Raw genomic sequence first — 11,882 nt, 5'->3', positions numbered from 1 at the left:
GACCAATACATTCTCATCTACAGTGGATGAATGCACCTCTTGGATGTTATCAAGTATTTTCATTTTTGCCAACACGATAGGTAAGATCCATTGTCCCATAGTTGCTTGGATTTGTCTTTAACTATCAATATCATTGAGCACCATTTCATGCATTTGTTCCCTGTTTGTATTTTTTACTTCTGAGTGTGAATTGCCTATCCATATCCTTTGTCCACTTTTCCACTGGTATATCTTTCTCCACCTGAATTATATAGACCCCTTTTCAATCGAGGAAATGAGCCCTGAAGGCAAATATTTTCTCCAGTTTACCCTTTGTTTTTTGTCTTTATTTACAGTATTTCAGTCCACCCTAAGTGTTTACATGTTTTTAAATTTCTCAACACCCAGGAAATTTGTTGAGAGCTGGACTACATCTCAAGATCCCTCCAAGTCTAAAGAAGATGCCACAAATACCATCAACTACAAAAATGAAAGGAATATGCGTCCAGTGATGGATTTTTGCAGACTTTAGCAGGTGAGTGAAAGCCACTTCTATTGTCTAGGCCTTTCCAAGGATTCTGTCATCTCTCCTGTAAAATACCCAACTCTGTCTTGTATTAGCAGAACAGTCAACATTACAATCAAAATATGATTTTTTAAATGTTTTTAAAATGTTTTATTAGTTATAAAAGTAATATGGTTCACTACCGTGATTCAATTTTTTAAATCTAACAATAGGTTCTGGATTTTTAATATCCAGGCTCTACCCTTCCACCATGCCTATCCTTCAGGAATGTGCTGGACAACTATCAATGTTTGGGATAAAGGAACATGATTCATGGAAAGGATGAATCTCCCTTAGAAGGCTTGGTGAGTTCAAGGATGCTCTAAGACTTCTTCAAGGGGAGGAAAAGAAAGTAAGAGCTTTGAATGAAGATATTAAACAATTTAGAGGCAGCTTTAAAGTATTTATGACATAGTTTTAAACTTTTTGGAAAATATGGGTCCTCTTATCTATAAGCTTTCTCCTCTCTAAAACTTAAACTATTAAGGTGAAAAGTAAAATTGGCATCCAACTCTTTGTGACTCCACAGACTATACAGTCCATGGAACTCTCTAGGCCAGGATACTGGAGTGAGTAGCCTTTCTCTTCTCCAGGGGATCTTCTCAACCCAGGGATCAAACCGAGGTCTCCTGTATTGCAGACAGATTCTTTACCAACTGAGCTATCAGGGAAGCTCAACTATTAAGGTAAAAAACTCAGTCATCTAAATTAGAGAGATCCCCAAAACCTTATGTGCATATGATTCACTTGGGGATCTTGTTTAAATGCAAATTATGTGATTCTGTGGGGGCAGGGGGACAGCGGTTTGGGCAGGACTGAAATTCTGCATTTTTAACAAGCTGCTTGTTCCCAGACCTCTCAGTAGCTGGGCTCTAAAATACAACTTTTGAGAACACATTCCCCTTACTCGTTGCAGTAGTCTATGTACATATACACATGCTTTATATATATCTTTATATTCCTGCTTTCTAAAACATTAATTGAGAAATAGGCCATTGTTACAGAAACCACAACGCACTTCATGAAAAAACATTGGGTACAAAGGCAAAACAGTGACAAATTGATACTTTCTTGCTTGGTCACGCCTGATTTAAGGAAATGAACCCCAAATAGGCTATGTGAATTGGAAATTGACTTCAACCACATTTAAATTGTTGTCTTTTAAAATATTAGCAGTTGAGTGTGTAAACCAATATTTATTTTCTAATCAAAGGTTTGTGGCAAATGGTTTATAAATGAAAGAAATGAGGGAAGAATGCTTTGAAATGTTTCTCATAATAGAAATGGAAATAGGATATTTTATTTCTTTAAATGGCAGGCTTAGGCTTCAGCTAAAATTCATCCTGCTCTGGAAAGAGGAAATTATATGAAAAACTGATCATAGTATAAAAGCCCAGACCAGCACCTCTCTGCCAGCGATCATAATAAATATCTTTCAGCGGGAAAAAAGTTGAAGATCCAGCTACATTAAGGAAGAATCTATTAACAGAATAATTGTATACTGAGGATCCCTTTAAGAAAAGCTTCCAAAATTCCATTATCTTAACTGTCACTCGCCACTTTGAGTTGTCTCAGCGCTGTGTGTTTTCATGAATTACCAGAGCTGTTTGTTTTTTCCTTTATCAGTCATCACCCTGTCAGCCGGGCCATTCATAACGACTTTTGGCAGCTCATCAGGAGAGTTCAGAGCTTGAATAGGACCCTATCAACTCTCACACCTCATTGTGTGAAACTGTTTACCAGCATTGCCTTTTTCTGTAAATATTACAAGCAGAGCCCTGAAAAGTGGAGATGCGTGAAAACAAAATGGACAAATCTTGTAGCAGTTGGTGGAGATGGCAGGTGGGGGTGGGGTGGGGGGAGTGACTGAGCATTTACAAGTACTCAAGTTTCCTTTATTGGGCTGAATCCTACCTAGTCACTGGGCTTGAATTCTTGTATATGCTGGTTAATTAGACAATATTTAATTTGACTTAACGTTGGTGTCAGTTTGGTGAAAGTGAGGCTCTGTAATTAGGGAGTACAGACCGGGTTTCTGTCACAGTTCTGCTCACTTCCTCTAATTTAACGCCCCCCTTTCCAGTGTATTATCACCCTGGATGTGTTGAGTTCCCTGCTGTCTTTTCTGCTTGACTGGTAACAAGGTGGCCCATATGAACACCAACAGCAAATGGACTGACTCAAGTCTCCTGGTCTTAACAGCCTGAAGTTCTGCCAGATTCACCCATCAGAAATAATTTCCTCTTGAAAACGAATGTCAGTAATTCTCTATGGAAGCTAATATCACCAACTTGCAAATGGGTATGATTTTTGTTGTTGTTGTTCTCTATTTTTTACTGAAGTTATATATACACAGATTTTTGAAGGGTCAAGTAGTTCCAGGTTTTGTGATTAAAAAATAAAAAAAATTAAGCCTTCTCCCCAGCTCCCCAACCCTGCCCATCAGAGGCAACCACTTTCAATTCTTACAGCAGATTATTTAGAAAATAATGTCACAGGGAGAAATAGGTTGTTTTGCTTTACCAGTTTTGGGATGTTACATAAATGTGACTTGCTTCTTCCCTTGACCATGAAGGTGGATTTTCCTTAATTACTCTTTTTAAAAACCAGGGTATAATTTATATACAATGAATGCACAGATTTTCAATGTACCATTCAATATATTTTCAGTTCAGTTCAGTCGTTCAGTCGTGCCCGACTCTTTGCGACCCCATGGACTGCAGCACGCCAGGCCTCCCTGTCCATCACCATATATATTTTAATGAAAGAATATACTGACGTACCTGTACACTAAACTGCAGAACATTTGCAATACCCCCAAAAGTTCCCTTATAGATCTTTGCAATCAGTCCCCTTCTGTAAAGCAATCACCCTTCTTATTTCTTTCACTGTAGATTAGACCTACCTGCTCTGGAACTCTCTGTAAGGCATTAGATATTATGTACTCTTTTGTTCCTGACTTCTTTTGCTCAAAATGATATGTTTGAGATTCATGCAGAAACTTATTTCTTTTAACTACCAAGTAGCATTCAATTATATGAAAATACTACTGTTTGTCAATTTTCTTTATTGATGCTCATTTGTTTCCACTTTGGGGATGTTTTTATTATTGATTTATGGAAGTTTGATACATTCTAGATAACAAGCTCTTTGTCAGGAATCGACTTTGCAAATCTCTCTCCCAGTCTGTAGTTTATCTTTTTATATTCTCAGTGGTATTATTTGATGAAGAGAAATTTTAAATTTTAGTTATGTCCATCTTATGATTTTTTTTATGATTTGTACTTTTTGTATCTTATCAAAGAGCTCTTTGCCAACCAGGAGATCATACAAATATTCTTCTATGTTTTCTTTTAGAAAACATTGAAGCTTTCTAGTTTCAGATTTTACATGAAGGATTCCTTTCCTATCTAAATATAATTTTTGTGTATGGTGTGATGTAGAGGTCGAGGTTCTTTCTTTGTTAAATATGAGTATACAATTGTTCTAGCATCATTTGTTGGGAAAACTTTCCTTTCCACATAGGGGGTGTGTGTGTGTGTGTATTTCAGGACTTGATTCTGCTTCACTGACTTTTTTTATCTTCCTTATGCAAGTAACAGCATCTTAATTATTGTAGTTTTCAGCACAATTTAAAAGTACAAGTTTTCAAAATTTGTTTTTCTTTCTCAGGTTATTTTTACTATTTTTTAGCTTTTGCATTTTCATGTACATATATAATCAACTTGTTAATTTCTACTACAAGCCTCATGGAATTTTGATTGGGACTGTACTGAATTTATAGATCAATTAAGGGTGAATTGATACTTTAGCAGTATTGATTTTTCCCATCCCTAAACATGTTATATGGTTTAAGTTTTTATTTAAAACTTTCTACAGTATGTAGCAGTTTTAAGAATTTAAGTCTTATCTATATTTTCTTAACTTTATCTTTGAGTATTTTATGCCTTTCCTACAAATGTAAATGGATTGCTTTTTAATTTCACTTTCTAATAATTTGCTGGTAACTTTTGAAATATAAATTTTGTATATTGACCTTAATTCTTGTGACTAAATTCACTTTTCAGTTTTAGTTGTTTTGTGGGAGTAGATTCCTTAGAGTGTTTTCTATATACAATCATGTCAACTGCAAAAAAAAAGACTTTTGCTTCTTTTTAATTTTTATACTTTTATTTTTTTCTTACATTGTTGTGCTAGATAGGGTTTCCAGTATATTGTTGAATAGATGTGGAGACATTGGGTGTCTTGTTCCTGAACTAAGAAGCATTCAATATTTCACCATTAAGTATGACATTAACTGTTGTTTTTTCATATATGCCCATTATCAAGTTGATGAAATTCCTTTCTTTTCCTAGTGTTCTGAGTTTCTTTTCATGAATGAGTATGACATTTTGTCAAAAATGTTTTTGCATCAATTGAGATTTTTCTTCTCTTTGATTCTGTTAATGTGATGAATTACAACTATTGATTTCATAATGTAAAACCAACCTTTAATCCTGGCATAAGCTCCATTTATTAATAACATTTGTCCTTTTCATATAACACTGAATTTGATTTGTTAATATTTTATTGAGGACTTTGTATATTTATTCATGTAAGATATTGGTCTATAATTTTTTTTCTTGTAATGTCTTTGTCAGGTTTTAATAACAGGGTTATGTTGGCCTCATTAAACTACTTGAAAAGCATTTCCTTCTATTTTCTCAAAGAGTTTATATAACACTGGTATTAGTTTTGTCCTTAAACCTTTGATAGAATTTGTGAGTAAAGCCATCTGGACCTGAGGCTTTCTTTGTTGAAAGGTTTTTAATTATGAATTCAATTTTGAAAATGGATATAAAGCTCTTTGATTTTTTCTATGTCTTCTTGTGCTAATTTTGGTAAGATGTGCTTTTTGAGGGATTTGTCCACTTGTTCTAAGTTGTTGAAATTATAGGCGTAAAGTCATTAATGTTTCTGTCTTCTTGGAGAATTGAATCCTTTTTCATCGTGTAATAAGCCTCTCTATCACTGGTAATATTTCTTGTTCAATCTTGTTTTGATATTAATAAAGCTACTTTAGCTTTCTTTTGAGTAGTGTCTGCATGGAATATCTTTTTTCATTCTTTTAATCTATTTATGTCTTTATATTTAAAGTGGTATTCTTGTAGCCAGCATATAGTTGAGTCTTGCTTTTTATCTAATATAACAATCTATCTTTGAGTTAGTGTAACTTACATTTAATGTGATTATCGATATGGTTGAATTAAAATCTACTATCTAACCAGCTGTTTCCTATTTGTTCCATTTTGTCTTCTGTTTCCTTTCATTTTGCCTCCTTTTTAATTAATTGAGCATTTCCTATGAGTCAGTGGTATTTCCACTATTGAATTATCATGTACAACTCTTTTTAAAAAATTGAATACTTTAGGGTTTACCATGTACATCTTATTTAATCAGTCTACTTTCACATTGTATCCCACTTCATGTTTGCTATAAGGACACTATATCCCCAATTTCTTCTCTCATCTCTTGTTCTGTTTTTGCCACATATTTACTCTTACATGTGCTATAAATACGCAATATTACTCTTTTTGCTTTAGGTAGTTATCTTTCAGAGCAACTAAAAGCAACAAAAAATTAAATTTGGACTTTGTTTACCTTTAGTTATTCTATTTCCAGTGCTCTTAATTTCTTTGCGAGGATTCAGATTTCTGTCTGCTATTATATGCTTCTGTCTGAAGAGCTTTCTTTAACATTACTTGTAACATTGATCTACTGGCAATGAATTTGCTCATATTTGTTTTATGGTTTTGGTTCAGGGAAGTCTTTATTTCCTATTCCTTTTTGAAAGACATTTTTGCTGGGTCTAGGATTCTGACTTGACAGGTTTTTGCTGTTGTTCGGCTACAGAGACCTCATCCCTTGTATAGTTTCTGGAGAAGTCTACTTTAACTCTTTAATTTTCATTCCTCTATATGCTGTGTGTCTTTTTTTTCACTGGCTGACTTTATAATTTCCTTTGTCTCTGGTTTTCAGCAGTTTCTATGTAATATGCATATGGTGTGGGCGTATCTTGGGGAGGGGAGTGTTAATTCTGCTAGGTGTTCTTTGAGTTGTTTGGTATCTGTTATTCATTTTGGAATATTCTTGAGTATTATTTCTCCTTATGTTTTCTTCCTGGGATGCCAATTATACATAAGTTAGATCTTTTGTTATTGTTTCACATCTCTTGGATGCTCTGTTGTGTTTTTCCAACCACTCTCTATCCTTCCCCACTGTTCTGCAATCTGTGTCAGAACTGGTATAAACCCAGTTTCCATAGATGTGAGGGTCTGACTGAAGAAACTTCATTGCTGTTATATCCTCTCTTAATTCTCCAAATCCCTATGGGTTTATCCCTTTAAAAGATTGTTTTCTGGGACTTCTCTAGTGGTCCAGTGGTTAAGAATCCACCTTGCAATGCAGAAGGCTCGGGTTCAATCCCTGGTTGTGGAACTAAGATCCCACATGCCTTGGAGCAACCAAGCCCACATGTGGCAACTAAGACCCAATGCAGCCCAGTAAATAAGATTGTTTTCTGCCATTTTCGTGGTCTTTGGAGGGAGTGAAAGTAGATGCACATGGGCAGTCTGCCATTCTTTACCTGAAGTCAACTGTGAATTTCATTATTTAAGTTAAACTTAGTGGTGGTAAAGAACTAAATTTCCTATTATCTTTGAAGTAAATCAATCTGTTACATCATCTTTCTCATTTTAAATCACTTCTTCAGTCTCAAAAATAAGAGAAAAGAATCACAAATAATGATAGCTAACATTTATTATCCATTTATCATATGCTAGTGTTATAAATGCTATTATATTAACTAAATTTTATTCTCATAACAGCTTTATAATATAGACAGTTTGGTTTTTTTTTTTTCATTTTTATAGGTGAAAATAAACTGAGGCACAGAAGATTAAGTAATTTTCCCAAAAATTCATAAATAGAAAATGACAGAACTTGGCTTCTTAACCACCGTATTCTAACGGCTTCCAACAGATGGGAAGATGGTTGCTTTTAGGTACTATCTCTGTTTTTGTTCTCTGCAATCTTTCATGTACTACTGTTACCTTTCCAAGAATCTTAATCTGTTAATCAGCAAGTACATATTCAGTGCCTGTTATGTGCCCAGAATTGTTTTGTTCACTGTGGAGGTATAAAGAAATACAGCCAGGCCATTTCCTTCGGGGAGTTTACATCTATCTCTCCAAGAGAAGGCCCCCACAAATCTGAAAATAAGCTTAATGTACAAAGTGGAACCATCATTCCGAAAAATGAAAGCTTGATTTGATCTGGGTGCTCAGAAAGCATGAAAAGCTCATTAAAAACCCTGATGCTTATTTAAGAATTTACTTAGCCTCTGGCTTACCTGTGCTGCCTTTCATTTCTCCCTTTACCTCTTTTATTTTTTTGCAGCCTAATTTTAGCTATTGTATGGTTTATAAACATTTCTTCCACAGAGCAAATGTAAAAAAATCATTTATTTATTTGGCTGCATTGGTCTTAGTTGCAGCACAGGTAATTCTCTGGTTGCTACACACACGCTCCAGTGTATGTGGGCTCAGTAGCTGTGGCATGAGGGCTTAGATACCCCACAGCATGTGGGATCTTATTTCCCTGATTAGGGATCGAACCCACGTCCCCTGCATTGGAAGGTGGATTCTTAACCACTGGACAACCAGGGAAGCCCCCACAGAGCAAATTAAGAAGATTGTTTATAAGCTCAAAACATCTTTGTGAAAGTTTAAAGTGGGAAGAGTCTCAAATTTTTGGTCATAGTGATGTATGGAGATATATGTATATATACAAAGCTTTATAGATATATGTACTTTTATCTCAACTACGTTCTTTCCCTGTCAAGTTAGATAACTAAGAATGAACACGTGTTAACATTAGATGTTCTCTGGTATTTCTGGAATGGCAGTGAGTACACAAAGTGTTCATAGATGTAATATTGTCTTGAGGTTGGCTACCACAGTGACTGCCTCCTAATAAAAACCTAGCAAATTTTTATTGTTTCATGGATTGAATGCATGAAATTAAAGAAATCCTAGGGTGACTTTTTTTTATAGATGATGAAGAAAATCCTCATGAGTTTGTATTATAATTTGAAGGGATTTTCCTGATGCAATACATGTCAACACACCTTAGAAAAAAAGTTGTCATTGATCTATTATCCTCACACCAAATCTCTTTTAGGATTAAGAGACAGGATTCATTCACAGTATCAGACCCCTCCCTCCCTCCCCAGTGCAATACCTAGCAGACAGTAGGTATTTGTTGGTTGGAAATATCTGTTAGGTGGAAAAATGAATCATTTGACAGTCTCTAGTTTGACGTTGAAGAAGTCTAAGTGCTCAATAACCACTTCTCCCAATGGCAGGTTCTACACAAAACTAACAATAACAACAGAACAGTGTTTTAGGAGAAACTTGATAATGTAGCAGTCAGACCATGTACTTTGAAGCCAAGCAGACCTAGAGTCTAGTCCTATCTCTGCCGCTTAGGAGCTAGCATATGACCCTCAGGAAGGTTGCTTAACCTCTTCAAGTCTCAACTTCCCAATCTTTCAACTGGGAGCAGTAACAGTATTCCATATGCTTGTTGTGAGGATTAAAAAGGATACTCTGCACTGTGACCCACTACAGTTAGTGCTCAACACATGGTAAATAGACAGTTATTATTCTACAAGGATTTCAGGAGTTGAGGCTGTGGCCATTTGGATCTGTAAAGAATCTTGACAACAGTGGGGAAATCTAAAACAGAGGAGCTTATATATTTCCTATGTTTCTCTTATCTTGCTTTAGGAATTTTGAGTGATGTATGTTTGGTGGTATGAGTATGTGGAAGGACGCAGAGGTGCAGTGGGACAGGATCTAGAAATTCTTTCTACCTTTAGAGAAATGCCCTCTACCAAGGATTTATGCTAACAGGGCCCACAGGCCCACCCTATCAGCTGAGGATGAAAACAGCCAGAGACAATGGGATATGACACAGTAATGAGTTCTCATTTGTCAGGTGTCTACTTGCCGATATGGTCTAAGGATATGGTGTTCAATAATTTCTAGAAATTGGTAATAATGATACCATTTACACGGCAGCTCCTCTGGCAGTTTTCAAAGTGCTTTCACATACACTCTCTGTTTTAATTTCCACCACAGTGCTATGAGGAACCTGAAATAAATATTATCATTCCCATTTTATAGATGAGTAAATATATTCTGAAAAGTGAAATGACCACATCCAAGGTCACACAGCTGCTCAGTAATCAACCTCAGATTTAAACCTGAGTTCTCACTCTGGGGTCATTAATTTTTTTTTCCCATGAAACTAAACAGCTTGTTTATTCTACATAACTCATGTAGTATTTTGAATATTAAGTGTGCTTGCACCCATGCTCCCTGGTGGTTTAGTCAGTAAAGAATCTGTTGTAGTGCAGGAGACCTGGGTTCAATCCCTGGGTTGGGAAGGTCCCTTGGAGAAGGAAATGGCAACCCACTCCAGTATTCTTGCCTGGGAAATCCTATGAGCAGAGGAGCCTGGTGGGCTACAGTCAGTGGGGGTTGCAAGAGTCGAACACGACTGAGCGACTAAATCACCACCACAAACCCATGCTAGGCCTTTAAGACTTTGTGTTCATAAGGTCATTTAGTAATCAAAAATCTTCCTGCAATATAGGGACGCAGGAGACATGGGTTCGATCCCTAGGTCTGGAAGATCCCCTGGAGGAGGAAATGGCAATCCACTCCAGTATTCTTGCCTGGAGAATCCCATATAGAAGCCTGGTGGGCCATGGGGTCACAGAGTCGGACATGACTGAGAGACAGAGCATGCACACTGGAACAGCAGCTAACCTTCTCTGTCTTTTTTGTCCTACAGAGAACAAAATTTGTCATCCGGATACACCTAGTGTTTAATGATGTCAGTAAGGAAACAGTACACCCTTTGGTCCAGAGGAGGCCATGGTTATTCTGGTGAAGCACAAGGGCATGGCCATTTTGCTCAGTCACTCTGCAGAGGGTCCAAAGCTGTGAAGCAGAGTAAACTCAGGACAGACAGCTGGAATCCTGGGAGTGTAACCTCACCAACAGATGAGGTAGTGATGGATGACTCCTGATTATAGTCTTTTCCCTTTCCCTCTCTCAATTTTTATTCTGAGTTGTTACCTAGAATAAATCCTACAGCTTCTAATTAATGCACTCATTGTCTTTGTTTTGAATGGAAAAGGGAAAAAAATATGTTCATACCCCTGCTGGCAGCATAGGAAGTATGCCTAAAGTGGAATATCTTTCTCCATCACGAGTAACATTAATCTCTATAGTCCTCCAAAGTAACTAATTGCCACATAGTTGAATTTCTGTTTGTATGGATGGGTGGTATCCTTTATGAGTTTCCGGGTAACAATTTGTTGCAGGAAAGATTCTCTCCAGAAACCCTTCTTAAGATTATTATCAAATTCCTCAGTCAAGAAGAAGTCAAACTGGTTAGGCTGGATATACAGACAACCAATTGGCAACAAACTGAGCTCATCAGTCCTGGATTCTTAACTGTCAGAGAGGATGGGTGGATAAAGCTACAGCGGGCTTGTTGTCCATTACAAGTCTTCCAAAGGGAGGGGGCAGCCATGCCACAGTTTTCTTCTATCCTGAGCCTGTCCTGTGTTTTTCTAAGTGTGTGAGCATGAGCCCCCTGCACACAGCCATGCCCTCTGATGAGATGATGATGGGAGGAATGGTGAACCTGAAGATGCCATGGCCACTGTGCCCTATTCTCAACAGAACCTCCTTTTGTTCCAACAATAACAATTTTTGATAAAAAGAATCATTACATTTTAGACATTTCAATATAAGGGCTTGGAGAGATACCTTACCTTGTTCGAGGTCATGCAATTATTAAATGGCCATGTAGGAATTTGAGCCTGGGTCTGTCTGCCCCCAACTCAAGGCTTTTGAGCATCACTCTCATTGTCTCTACTGGGATAATGGCTTTGTTGTAACTGTTAGAAGCTGGAAAGTGGGCCTGAGGGAACTTTTCAATATGAAATGCTAACTCTTTGCCTACCGAGATTCTTATTTTTAAAAACCCAGAGGAAGTTCATATTAATAGATTTATTTAACATTTATGTACAATATTTACATTTACAAAATGCTTTACAGTGTAACAGAATGGGCAGAAATTTTTATTGCAGCATATAATTGTCTTTTCTTTCATATTCATTTATTCCTTTGATTTATTTCAAATGTTCTCCACTTGGTCTTCTGAGATCATGTACAATGGTAACAAATTTAAAATAAGATTAATAAAAGATTATTTTGTA

General features: G+C 36.5%; 1 long non-coding RNA gene across 1 annotated transcript; it reads left to right on the top strand.

Annotated features, from left to right (window-relative positions):
* The first annotated feature begins 400 nt into the window (after positions 1 to 400).
* On the top strand, positions 401 to 11,249 carry LOC129631394 (uncharacterized). The gene is made up of 6 exons (XR_008704020.1): positions 401 to 514; positions 718 to 849; positions 1,138 to 1,230; positions 2,628 to 2,845; positions 7,456 to 7,586; positions 10,445 to 11,249. It is a non-coding gene; the product is annotated as an uncharacterized LOC129631394 (long non-coding RNA).
* Positions 11,250 to 11,882: the final 633 nt, after the last annotated feature.

Source organism: Bubalus kerabau, chromosome 17, assembly GCF_029407905.1.
Source record: "Bubalus kerabau isolate K-KA32 ecotype Philippines breed swamp buffalo chromosome 17, PCC_UOA_SB_1v2, whole genome shotgun sequence".
Taxonomy (NCBI): Eukaryota; Metazoa; Chordata; class Mammalia; order Artiodactyla; family Bovidae; genus Bubalus; species Bubalus kerabau.
Note: the sequence above shows the minus strand (reverse complement) of the source record. Positions and strands in the feature narration are given on the sequence as shown.